A 12,372-nucleotide genomic window follows, 5' to 3' on the forward strand; every position below is an offset into this window, starting at 1 on the left:
AAATTACAGGTCCCTTGAGTATACCTTCCACTTGACAAAGGACTCAAAAGTCAAGTAACTGGCTTGGAAAAATGCCCCCAAAAGGGAAAAAAATAAGACTATAGAAGGTTACTTTCTTGGTGAACAGGTGTTTTCTTCCATCCTTTCAGATGAGGAAGAACAAAGCATACCATCAGAGGAAGATATCAAAGTCAAGGCTTCTACATCCAAAACCTCCAAAAAAAAGTGTAATGGTTTCAGGCCATGGAAGAGTTCAAAAAGGATTTTGAAATCAAGTAAGAGAGGTAGAGGAAAAATTGGGAAGAGAAATGAGAGTTATGCAAGAAAATCATGTAAAGCAAGTCAACAGCTTTCTGAAGGAGGCTCAAAAAATGCTGAAGAAAACAATACCTTTAAAAATAGACTAACCCAAATGCCAAAAGGGGTCCAAAAAGCCAATGAGGAGAAGAATGCTTTAAAAAAAGCAGAATTAGCCAAATGGAAAAGGAGATTCAAAAGCTCACTGAAGAAAATAGTGCATTAAAAATGAGAATGGAGCAGATGGAAGCTAATGACTTTATGAGAAACTAACAAATTATAAAACAAAACCAAAAGAAGGAAAAAATAGAAGACAAAATGAATTATCTCACTGGAAAAACAAGTGACCTAGAAAATACATCCAGGAGAGATAATTTAAAAATTATTAGTCTACCTGAAAACCATTATCAAAAAAGAGCCTAGACATCATCTTCCAAGAAATTATCATGGAAAACTGTCATGATATTCTAGAACCAGAGAGTAAAATAAATATTGAAAGAATCCAGCAATCACCTCCTGAAAGAGATCCAGAAAGAAAAACTCCTAGGAATATTGTAGTCAAATTCCAGAGTTCCCAGGTCAAGGAGAAAATATTGCAAACAGCCAGAAAGAAACAATTTGAGTATTATGGAAATACAAGGATAGCACAAGATCTAGCAGCTTCTACATTAAAGGATTGAAGGGCTTAGAATATGATATTCCAGAAGTCAGAGGAACTAGGATTAAAACCAAGAGTCATCTACGCAACAAAACTGAGTATAATACTTCAGGGGGAAAATTTCATTCAATGAAACAGAGGACTTTCATGCTTTTGTGATGAAAAGACCAGAGCTGAATAGAAAATTTAACTTTCAAACACAAGAATCAAGAGAAGTATGAAAAGGTAAACAGGAAAGAGAAATCATAAGGGTCTTACTAAAGTTGAGCTGTTTACATTCTTGCATGGAAAGATAATATTTGCAATTCTTGAGATTTTTCTCAGTATTTGGGTAGTTGGAGGGATTATATACAGATAGACAAAGGGCACAGGGTGAGTTTAATAGGAAGGGATGATATCTAAAAAAGAATTAAGAGTTGAGAGAGGAATATATTAGGAGGAGAAAGGGAGAAATGGAATGGGGTAAATTATCTCTCATAAAAGAGGCAAGAGAAAACTTTTTCTTTGAAGGAGAAAAGGGGAGAGGTGAGAGGGAAAAAAGTGAAGCTTACTGCCATCACATTTGGCTTAAGGAGGGAATAACATGTACACTCAATTTGGTATGAAAATCTATCTTACGCTACAGGAAAGTAGGGAAGAAGAGGATAAGTGGAGTGGAGGAATGATAGAAGGGAGGGCAAATGGGAGAAGGGAGTAATTAGAAATAAATACTTTTGGGGAGGGATGAGTGAGAGAGAATAAATATCCTCCCTTTGGGGAGGATAGGATGGAGGGAAATATAGTTAGTTAGTCTTTCATAGCTTGACTATTATGGAAGTCTTTTGCATAACTATACACATATAGCCTATATTGAATTGCTTGTCTTCTCAGTGGGAATGGGTGAGGAGGGAGGAAGGGAGAGAAAGTGGAACTCAGAATTTAGGAACTTATTGAGAATTGTTTTTGCATGCACCTGGGAAATAAGAAATACAAGTAATGGGGTATAGAAATCTATCTGGCTCTGTAAGAAAATAGAGAAGATGGGGATAAGAGAAGAGAGGGGTGTGATAGAAGGGAAGGCAGATTGGGGTAAGGGGTAATCAGAATGCATTGTGTCTTGGGGTGGGAGGAAGTGAGAAATGGGGAGAAAATTTGAAACTCAAAATCTTGTGGAAATGAATGTCGAAAAGTAAAAATAAATAAATAAATTGAAATTGAAATAAAAAAATAAAAGTTAAATTGGTTGGCGAGTTTTTTACATATCCATATCAATTTCTTAACGCTGATTTTATTTTTCCTTTTTATTAGAACTGTTTCTTTTGTGTCTTCCAAATGTTATTCTTAAGAATTTCTGATCTATTTGTGGCTGACTTTTACCAAAACATTTTACTGCATTAGATTGCACATATCTTTCTACTGATTTGAAATGTTTCCTAATGTCTTGTGTATATTTCAGACTATTCCAAAATTCTTTCTCCTTTTCCATAACAAATTCCAGAATACAGTGGTCACTTCCCTTATAAGTTCTTATCAACACTGCCCTATCACTGTTCCTCCCTTTGAGCAAGAAGCAGATCCAGTGAAGGATTTCCCTTACTTGGTCCCTTCACCTTTTAAAGGATAAAATCATCTCTATGGCACATAAAATAAGTTATTAGAGGCTCTGTTTTGGACCAAGAGAGAGTTCCAAAAGATATCTAGATCACTGGACTTTCCATTATGACTATATTACGCCTCTGTGCCAGGATTGTGATTTATTTCCTAAATTTTTCATCTATTTCCTTTCTCTGTCCAGGTGGTCTGTAGTTTACTTCAATGATCAAATAATTTACTTTTCCCCCTCCATTAACCTTTAACCAAATACTTTCCATCATGCTTCACCTATTATCTTAAAAAATTAGCATATTTTCTTAACATACAAAGCCACTCCTTTCCTTCTTTTACCTATCTTGGTTCCTTTGAATAATATTTACCCTTCTAGATTGATGGATTTAATCCAACCATATCTCTGTGATGCCTCTTAGGTTAAATTTGTTTCCTTGCTTTAGAGCCTCTTATTATGTAAACTCTGTGCATTAGTGCTTAAACATATAAAATCATGGATTTTTATTATTGGCTGCTCTCAGTCAGTCAATGTGCATTTATTAATACCCTACTATGTGCCAGGCACTGTGCTAAGCACTGGGGAAACAAGAAAAGATAGTCCTCACTCTTGAAGAGCTCATAGTCTAATGGAGAAAAACAATATGCAAATAACTATGTACAAATGAAATATACAAGACAAACTGGAGATAAATAGCAAGGGCAGGCATTAGCAGAAGGGGAATCAGGAAAACTTCTTGTGGAAGATGGAATTTTAGCTGATACTTGAAGAGTTTGGTCTCCTGTGAATCTACTTTATAATTTATTGAAGGACAAAAAACTACGTCCTCCTCAGAGGACGCCTCTTGTTTTGGGAAAGAATCCTAAAGGCATATGTTTGTCTCCAAGTATATAATGTTTCTTCTTCCCTTTCTCCATTATGAGATATCTTTTTTCCCTTTAATCACTTGGTACAATGATGTTCAGGATTCCCCTTTACCTGACACTTCAGGTCCTCTAAAAAAATCTTTTTATTTCATTTTGAAGCTTTTTTTTTTTATTTAAACAAAATACTTCAAGTGTCTCTAATAACCCTTCCCTTCTGAATAGGTAATTAGGCCACACATTGCACAAAGATAACCATAGTAGAAACATAAATGTGACATCTTCAGTGATAATTACTGAAAAATTCAATGTGTTCTCCATAATGGTTTAGATTCTTATTTTTCAAGATTGTGAGGTGGGTGTTTATAACTCATTGTATGTTAAAAAAATCTCTTTATACCTTTATGCCCTTTGCTCCATCTTAACAAATTCAACAGCCATGTCCAAAGTTCCTGCTTTCCCTTTTCTCCTTAACTTCATTTTTATTGTTTTTACTAGTTTCTTTTACTTATTTTTTACTTTATTTTACCATTTTGTTTTATATAATGATTTCCTTTGTGCTCTTTTCTTGCCATTTAGCTTCTCCTTCTAATTGACTCTTTCTGTTTATATTCTTTCTCTCCAATCCTTTTCCTTAGGCATATCGAGTCTCTCGTTAGATTAGACATTTCTCCTTCTGCCTGAGTTGCTCTCCTTCAAAATTTCCCAAAGTTCTTTCAAATATCTCATCCCCAAAATGAATCTCTCATCTTTTTTGTTTCTTTATGAGTCTAAAGTCCTTAGAATTACTTTTCGCAATTTATTTCTCTTTATTCAGATCACACATTGCTCCTTCTTCAGTCTTTTCTGCCACATCAAGAAGCCCAAAGTAGATCTTTTTAAAAACCCAAATTCATCAGTGATTCTTGTCTTTTGTAAATTACTAACTTGACCAGCTCCAGACTCAGTACTAGTACTGCCCTCATCCAAACTTCCAGACTAGCTATACTCCCTGAGAAACAGAAAGCACAAGGCATATTTTCCATGGAAGTTCTAAGCACTTACCTGTGAGGATATGTACACTTTTATAACAAAAGATTGTGTTTAGTGCTCCAACCTATAGGTAGAGCTTCTTGGAAGAATTGCCATTCTTTCATGCAGAGACAACATTAATTATTGGGGAATTTAGTCAATTATTCTTTAGGGAAGGAGGGAAAATATATTTACTCAAAAATAATGAACACAGACTTTGAGGTAAGGTGGATGCATGAAAGTGTTTAGAAGGGACTGTGCTTTAGCCATCCATTGTATCCTCAATCTTTATCATAGTGCTTGGAACATTTAATAAATACTTGTTGACTAACTGGTTGACTGACTCTAGAAACTTTCCCAATAAATATAGAAGTGAAGGAAAAATATCTATTTTCTGCTATTATTTGATATAATTATAGAAATACCAGCAACTGTAGTAAGACATAAGAAAGAAATCAAAGATATAGGAAATGAGGAGACAAAATTAACCCTTTTTGCTGATGACATGCTAGTTTATATAATTTCTTTTGGGAAATGATGGATGGATTCTTTCAATTTCTACTTTGACCTCTAGTTCTGAGACATCTGAGAAATTTCATGACTTTTGGGAAAAATGATGTCTAAGGTGTGTGTGTATGTGCATGTATGTATGCATGTATATGGTTTTCACACAGTGCAATGTTTCTTAAATTATCTCTCCTAGTTCTGATTTCTAAGACAGTTGTTTTATTTTTTATGAGATAATTTACATTTTCTTCCATTGTTTTCAGACTTCAGCTTTTATTATTTCTTCATGTCTATGAAGTCATTTGCTTCCACTTGGCCAATTTACTTTTTAAGAAATTATTTTCTTTCATAAGATTTTGTTCTTCTTTCCCCCAAGCTGTTAATTCTCTTTTAAAATCTTTCTTCCCTACCTCTGGTTTCTTTTCCCATTTTTTCTCTATTGTTCTTGTTTCATTTGAAAAGTAAATTTAATTCTTTTTGAATTTCTTTATGTAATTCTTCTAAGAATTCTTATTGGAATTGTGTCCAAGCCACATTTGTCTTTTAAATTGTCTTGTAAATGATATTCATTGAATCTAGCTCTCCATTTTTTTCAAGGTATTGTCTTCTATGTTTGTAAATTGAACTTCCCTATTTTATGGCTAGATTAATTTTCTTTGTTTGTTTGATGCTTTGCCCAAAAGAATGTAAATTTTGATCACTGAAACTTCTCAAGATATCTTGGGGTTTACAGGCTAGATTTTTTTCTTAAAGACCATGCCTTAAATACAAATCACAAATTAAATGTTGGCTTTCATTGACTGACCAACAATAAATTGCAGGCCAAAGCCCACTTAGTCATTATTTGGGCCCTGATTGGACCAGATTGAATGTAAATAGAAATTGCTTTTATTTTGACCAGAAACCCTGAAGGTCTTCCCCTCTCAGACTAATCTTTTTTTTTTTATTTTTTTTGGTAAAGGAGGCTATTCTCTGCCTTATTTCTTCCCAGTTCTTACTCACTGAATAAGATGTTACCTTGGTCAAACTGAGACCTATTAAAGACCTTAGCTTAAAAAGGCCAAGGTCTCCCACTGCATCCATCTTGGCTCTGGACTCAGATGGCCCTGGAGGAGAAAGTGAGACTGGTGACTTTGCATAGCCCTCCCTCACTTAAATCCAATTCACTTGCATGTCATGGTATCACCTTCTTGATGTCATGGTCTTCTTCGAGAATGAAGGACAAACAACACCATTTTTCCATGCTACTTCTTGTCTTTGAACTTTATATTATTGCTGGGCTTTGTGAAATTCAGTGGGGATGTGGGGTGGGGTATGGGGAGGGGAAATTTCTGCTTTCCTGGTGTGAGCTCTGCAAATTTCTGACTATGTTTGCAACTGCTGACTTGTATTTCATTGGAAGTTTCAATAGATTGTTTTTGGATTCGGTCACTATTAGCCCACTGGGAGCTTGTGCAGGTTTATTGTGAATGAACTGTCAGTTCCCCTTCAGTCTGTGACTTCTGCCTTTGTTATTCCACTGTAGGCTTATATTCTAGGTTAAAGGCTACAACTGTGTCATCATTCTACTCCTAGGATCAGAGCCCTACAACTATGTTTCTGGAATTTGTTTCTTGTAAAGCATGTAAACATGACCCATGTTAGTAGCCATTCTCTCAGCTCTGGATCGGTTCCCTGAAACTGGATACTGGTGACAGAGATTCCAGATGGCACAAATTCCTGCAACTAAAACCAATTCAGGGATCCCCTTAGATTGTTTTCTGCCCTGTTCCTTTGTCTTTTTTCACTGTGGCCCCTTTTCAATCCCTGAGTACTGGAATGCTCCTCACTACCACATGTTCCTAGGCAGGCCCCATTCCCGGTATCCACAGCCCTCTCAGTCTGTCTCCCTAAGCTATTCTTGGGTTGGAAAAATGATCCTCCATTACTTTTTCTTGGCTTTCCATATATGAATTCATCTTGATACATCTTCTAAATCTTTTTGGCAGAGGTATAGTGGAGGGCTAGGCTCAATTGTTTCCTCTTACTCTGCCATCTTACCTTTACTTTCTCCCATGGTTTAGTTAGATAATCCTAGACAATTAACAAAGAAAATATTTGAAAGAATTATTTCAGCAGGGTTACATAAAAATTAAGAGCATTGTGCATACTAACAACAGAATCCAAGAGGCAATAAAAACAAAATATCACTTAAAATAACTCCAATTTTTAAAATGCCAGTCAATTTATCAAAGTTTACTCAATACCACCTACCCCCCAATGAGGTAATTATTAGAGGCATTATTGTCTTTATAGATAAGGAAACTGTGGAGTAAAGGAGATAAATGACGTGGATTTAGTTGTTAGCCAACTAAGTGTCAGAGGGAATCTGAAGTCAAATCTCTTCAGGTGCAAGGCTTTTTTCATCTTGTCATGGTTAGTCCATGGACTCATCCAAAATAAAAATGCTCTTTAAATGTTGAAGTCAAAACATGATCAAACCAAGTTTCTACACTTTCTAGATGTGGAATTACAAAAATAAAAATGATCATTTCAAAAATAAAACTAATATTATATAATTGGTAATCAATAATTTCAAACAATGAATGTTTCTCTGTGCTCTGTTAAAGCTGGAAAAATAGATTATTGCATTTTACAACAACAGTAAGGTTTTAAGTCGACAAATAAAAATCAGAAGAGTACATTATCTAAGTGTTCCTGTTAATGAAGGTTTTATCATGTGCAGTTAATTATAATATACCATACATGGCAATTGCATAGACATGAGTTCATTGAAACTATATCTTTGTGTGTGTGTGTGTCTGTGTATGTGTGTGTATGTGTGTAGGCATACACACACATATAAAAACATATACATTTTTTCATCTTATCCTTGATCCACTGCTTGACAGTTGCTGAAATTGATTGCCAGTCATATCATAATGAAAACTCTATGTCAAGTTTATTTATTACCATGTGCCTTGCACCCTGACACATTTATAAAATGCATCAATAAAAACCATGAATAAAATGTAGATGACACATCTCATAAAGCAATGTAGCCCATATATAGTGAAAGTTCTTTATGGTAATACAGTGACTGGGGAGCCTCATATTTTGGGGGCAGAATGGTCCTATTTTCATCTCTAAGATAATATAAAGTGACAAGGCAAAGTTAAAAATGCAAGCAAGAAATATTAAAGATGGGAAAAAATAAATATATATGTGATGTGACAGAACTTTCAAAATAATATGCCAGTATTGCTGCCAAGAGACTCATGTTACATAGGACAAACGAGGAAAAAAATGGATGGAAATTGCTGGTTTGGATTTTTTTTTCAAGAGAGCTTTATATGTAAAAACATCAATTTGTTTATTTATTTTTTCATTTTTTAACATGGTTTATAATAGATAAAACAATTCAAACTTTTGGTCAGGTGATACTTCTTTTTAAAGCGCATACAATATGGACCACAAAAGAATTTTTTTTTTTTAACATTAACCAGCTGAGACACAAATAGTATTCACAAGCTCCTGACCTAATTGTGTCCACAGTATTGCTAAGAATTAAAGGGCCCTAACTTATTGTTGTTGGTCTAAAGTCCTATGCCTAATAGCTTAATTTTAGTCTTAACCTCGGATGTTTCCCTACCAATAATCTATAATTGAATAGATCTGGTATTAAGCTTGCAAACCTTTTGACTATAGGAAATTGCCACCAAGAGTAAGGACATTACAGGGGTACAATATCTCCTTGACTTCATGTCAGTTCCAGGCAGGATTAGGTTATCCACTTGGATTCAGTCAGGCTTAAGGTCTGCCAGGTGTCAGTGGGGATATTGAGTCAGGAGAATCCTACCTCAGCCCAGGCTGAACAGCTGCTCTCCCACTCTTCCCATGAGATCACTTTTTGCAGTTCATACCAGCATCTCACCAGCTTACTGTCATCATGGGTTGGAGGCTCAGATCGCCTTTCTTGCTATCCATACCTGGAGTTAGACTGAGAAGAACAGTCACTTAATAGTCCCATAGCATCTAAAAAATGGCAAGTTCCAATAACCAGGTTTCAAATATGATTATAATTTCACTTTGGCTAAGGAACATCTTTTGAGGCAAGTCTTAAGTGACTTACATGTCTTTCTGTACATGAAACATCAATTTAAAAAGCAAGAAGTAAAGGAAAGTCATTCCTGAAACCATGGCCTTAGTACAGTGGAAAGTGCCATCATATATATGTAAATATATGTGTGTATACATATATATGTATATAGCAAGTATATATGCACATACATACAATACATATGCATATAAGCATATGATAAGCATGCATACATGTATATATGTATGCTGATATTTTTCTGTTTAAGACCCACATGATCAAAATTTGTGTGAGTGATCTAGGATAGGCCACAGGCAAGGGCTTCTCCCTCCATAATTTTAAAGGCTAGGTTGTTGAGTCCAAGGGTGACCTTATAGGTGTCTTAGATTGAAGCTTCTCTTAGATGATTTGAGAGACCCCAAAATCCCTCCCCACACAATGCACATTTCTCTATCCTTTGGTTTGAGATATTGATGGCATCAGTTCTGATACAAATATAATAAATAGAAAGGTGATTAACAAAAGGAGGCATTATCAGTCATGTTATTACAATGCTATCCAACTGGATACCTTGCAAAATTCCAAATGAATGGGATACAGAAGCAGTAAGTGTTGACAAAGGAATTAGGAAAAATCAGATAGTGAAAATGGGCAATTGATAGAAGCATAGGAAAAAAGAGATTTGGGTTGCAAAAAATTATCTTTACCTACTCATTCTCCCCCAAACCTAAAAGTAAAGATGAATAAGAGAAAATGGAACAGACGATCTTTTAGTCCTGTCCAAGTTAGTCACCCTTCCAACTGGGCTTAAAACAAATACCAGATGGCTGATAGTATAGAGTATCTTTGATGAAAACCTTATACCATGTGAGCTCTGATCATACGTTACAAAACTATAATCACCTTTAATAAGAATTTAAATTTGTTTTTGCTTTTGATCATAAGCTTCATTAATCTTTTCAGCGTGATAGTCAAAAGCCTTGAGTTTAACTCTCACCTCTGATTCTTACTATCTAGGTGATCTGACCATGGGCAGGTAACTTAAACTCTCTGGGTATCATCTCCAAATTTGGGGGTATGGGTTGGTTGGACTACATGTGCTCTGACATGCATTCTTGCTGTAATGCTAAGACCTTATTATGTATGACACAATACTTTAAATAAGCTTGTTCTTAAAACTATGTGATGATTGTACCCAGTTATCTAATTTCAGAGCCATTTTCCTCTAAATTACTAAATGGGTATACATTTTGTGTTATTTTATATTTATATGTGTGTAATGCCAATTTGATACCCACAGCAGCCACTATGGATTTATTTAGGTGTATTTCCAGGGTAAATTTGTAAATTATAAACTTTCTTCCTCAAAGATGAAACCATGGTATTTATTCAGATACCAGAAAATCAATTCCACCATGGTAACAATTAAGTTTGTACACATTATCAGTAAAGGGAACACAGCCTTCCTTAAGTCTTCCCTCCATCAGGCCTCCCCACAAACAAGTTCCCTTAGACAAAATCACTCCCTCTCTCCCTCAGGCTAAGTGCTCTCCTCTTCTCTGCTGGCTTTCTCCCAGATCCCTCTCACTCTCCTTTCTGGTTGTACCCTTACTGCTCCAAGTGATTTAGACTCAGATGATGCAGGCTTCTAGGTGACTCAAGCAGGTCACATAGGCCTACTAATGGATGGGAAAGATCTTCCTATTCTAATAACAATACATTAACAATACAATGTGTTTGTATTATATCTTCAAAGGAGACTAAATCCCTTGTAGGCAAGTTTTTCTAGTTCAAAGAACATCTACAGAGTGTGTGTTAAATAAGCATTTGGAAAAGTCAATTGAATGTCTGAAAACAAATATACATAACTAAGAAGCCAAGTTTTGACTTTCTTTCACTCAACTTTTCACTCAGTATGAGTACTCTTAGTCATTTTAGTTTTCTCTAATCTCCAGCTTTCCACATCCATTGACTTATTGAATTTCTTTCTTCACTTGATTGAGGTGAATGAATAAGGGGTCCAGCTGAATGGACAGGAAAATGTCACAAGCTTGCATATGTTATAAAAACGTTCTTGGGCTTGCTTAGACAGATTTTTGAATGAGGCTAAGCAGAGTTAATTGAAAGGAAGTGAATTATGCCGGTAGCAATGTAAAGACCATGAACACAGAAAGAAGCAAGGCAATGGACAAAGTAGCTCATAAACAGCAGGCAGTGCTTTCAAAGAAGAGCAGAATTTGCAAAAAGCCCTGTAGATGTTTCATGCCAAAGGCCCTTGGATGTTACTGCAGGTCAACTATTGACTCATTTGTAGATCTTCTGATGGCAAGGCTAGTAGAAAGGGAAAGGATTGGACGCATTTCATTGAAGTTTTCAGTCTACTGCATACACAGTCTCATATTTACTCACATTCCTAATGATTTAGGAGGGCTGACATCTACATAACACATTAATTAGACCAAAGCAGCAGACCTTTTACTGAGCCTGAAGTCGGCCATCAAGGTATGGTATACTAATCAGGCTTTCCCTCTGGGGACTTGATAATAAGATTTGGGAAGTTTGGAAGTCAGCCAAGCTTTTATTCACCAGGAGTGGGCTATGATTCAGATGCAGAAAAGAGAGGTGAAAAAAAAAAGACTGCTGTTGCTGCTGCTGTTACAGTGGAAAATAACTATGTGGCCTTGGATTATAGATGTAGCTGAAATGCGACAGTGATTCATCTCTGAGTTGATAAACATGTTTACTGAAGTGACAGGCAGACAGACATAATGCAGTTCCCAGTTATAAGGATTTCATTACTGAAAGACTTGTAGGAGGGAGCCACACCTTCCTCCACATCTTGATATCTGAAAATGGAATGGGGCCAGGACCACACTTCTCCCCTCCAAATGGCACCAAATAGTAATGGAACTTATTTACCACACAACAGCTTGAGGTACTTTTTTTTTTTTTAATTAACCATATTTGCCTGGGCAATTTAGAGAGAGGAAAATATACTCTAAGGAGATGACAATAGATTTGGGAAGAACCTATATTTTCTGTAATAGTTTTAGGAAGGATCACAACAATAAAAATGAGAGACCATTGTCTTATGACTAATATAACACTTTTCTCATTTATGCTTTACAACAACATGATCTTGAAATAAGTAAATGATATAATTTCTATTAGAGCATAGGGAGATGATGTACAGAGGGGGTGGGGTCTTGCAAAGTCTCAGTGAATCATCAGTGGCTCTAAACTTATTTGATAAGACTATTCTTACATTTCTACTTTATGCTTTATTACCTTGATTATGATGATCATAATAAAGAAAGAAAAATATAAGCAGCTATTTTTGTCTTTTTTTCTTTCTTTTTTACATCATGGTAAATTC

Source organism: Notamacropus eugenii, chromosome 2, assembly GCF_028372415.1.
Source record: "Notamacropus eugenii isolate mMacEug1 chromosome 2, mMacEug1.pri_v2, whole genome shotgun sequence".
NCBI classification, from domain to species: Eukaryota; Metazoa; Chordata; class Mammalia; order Diprotodontia; family Macropodidae; genus Notamacropus; species Notamacropus eugenii.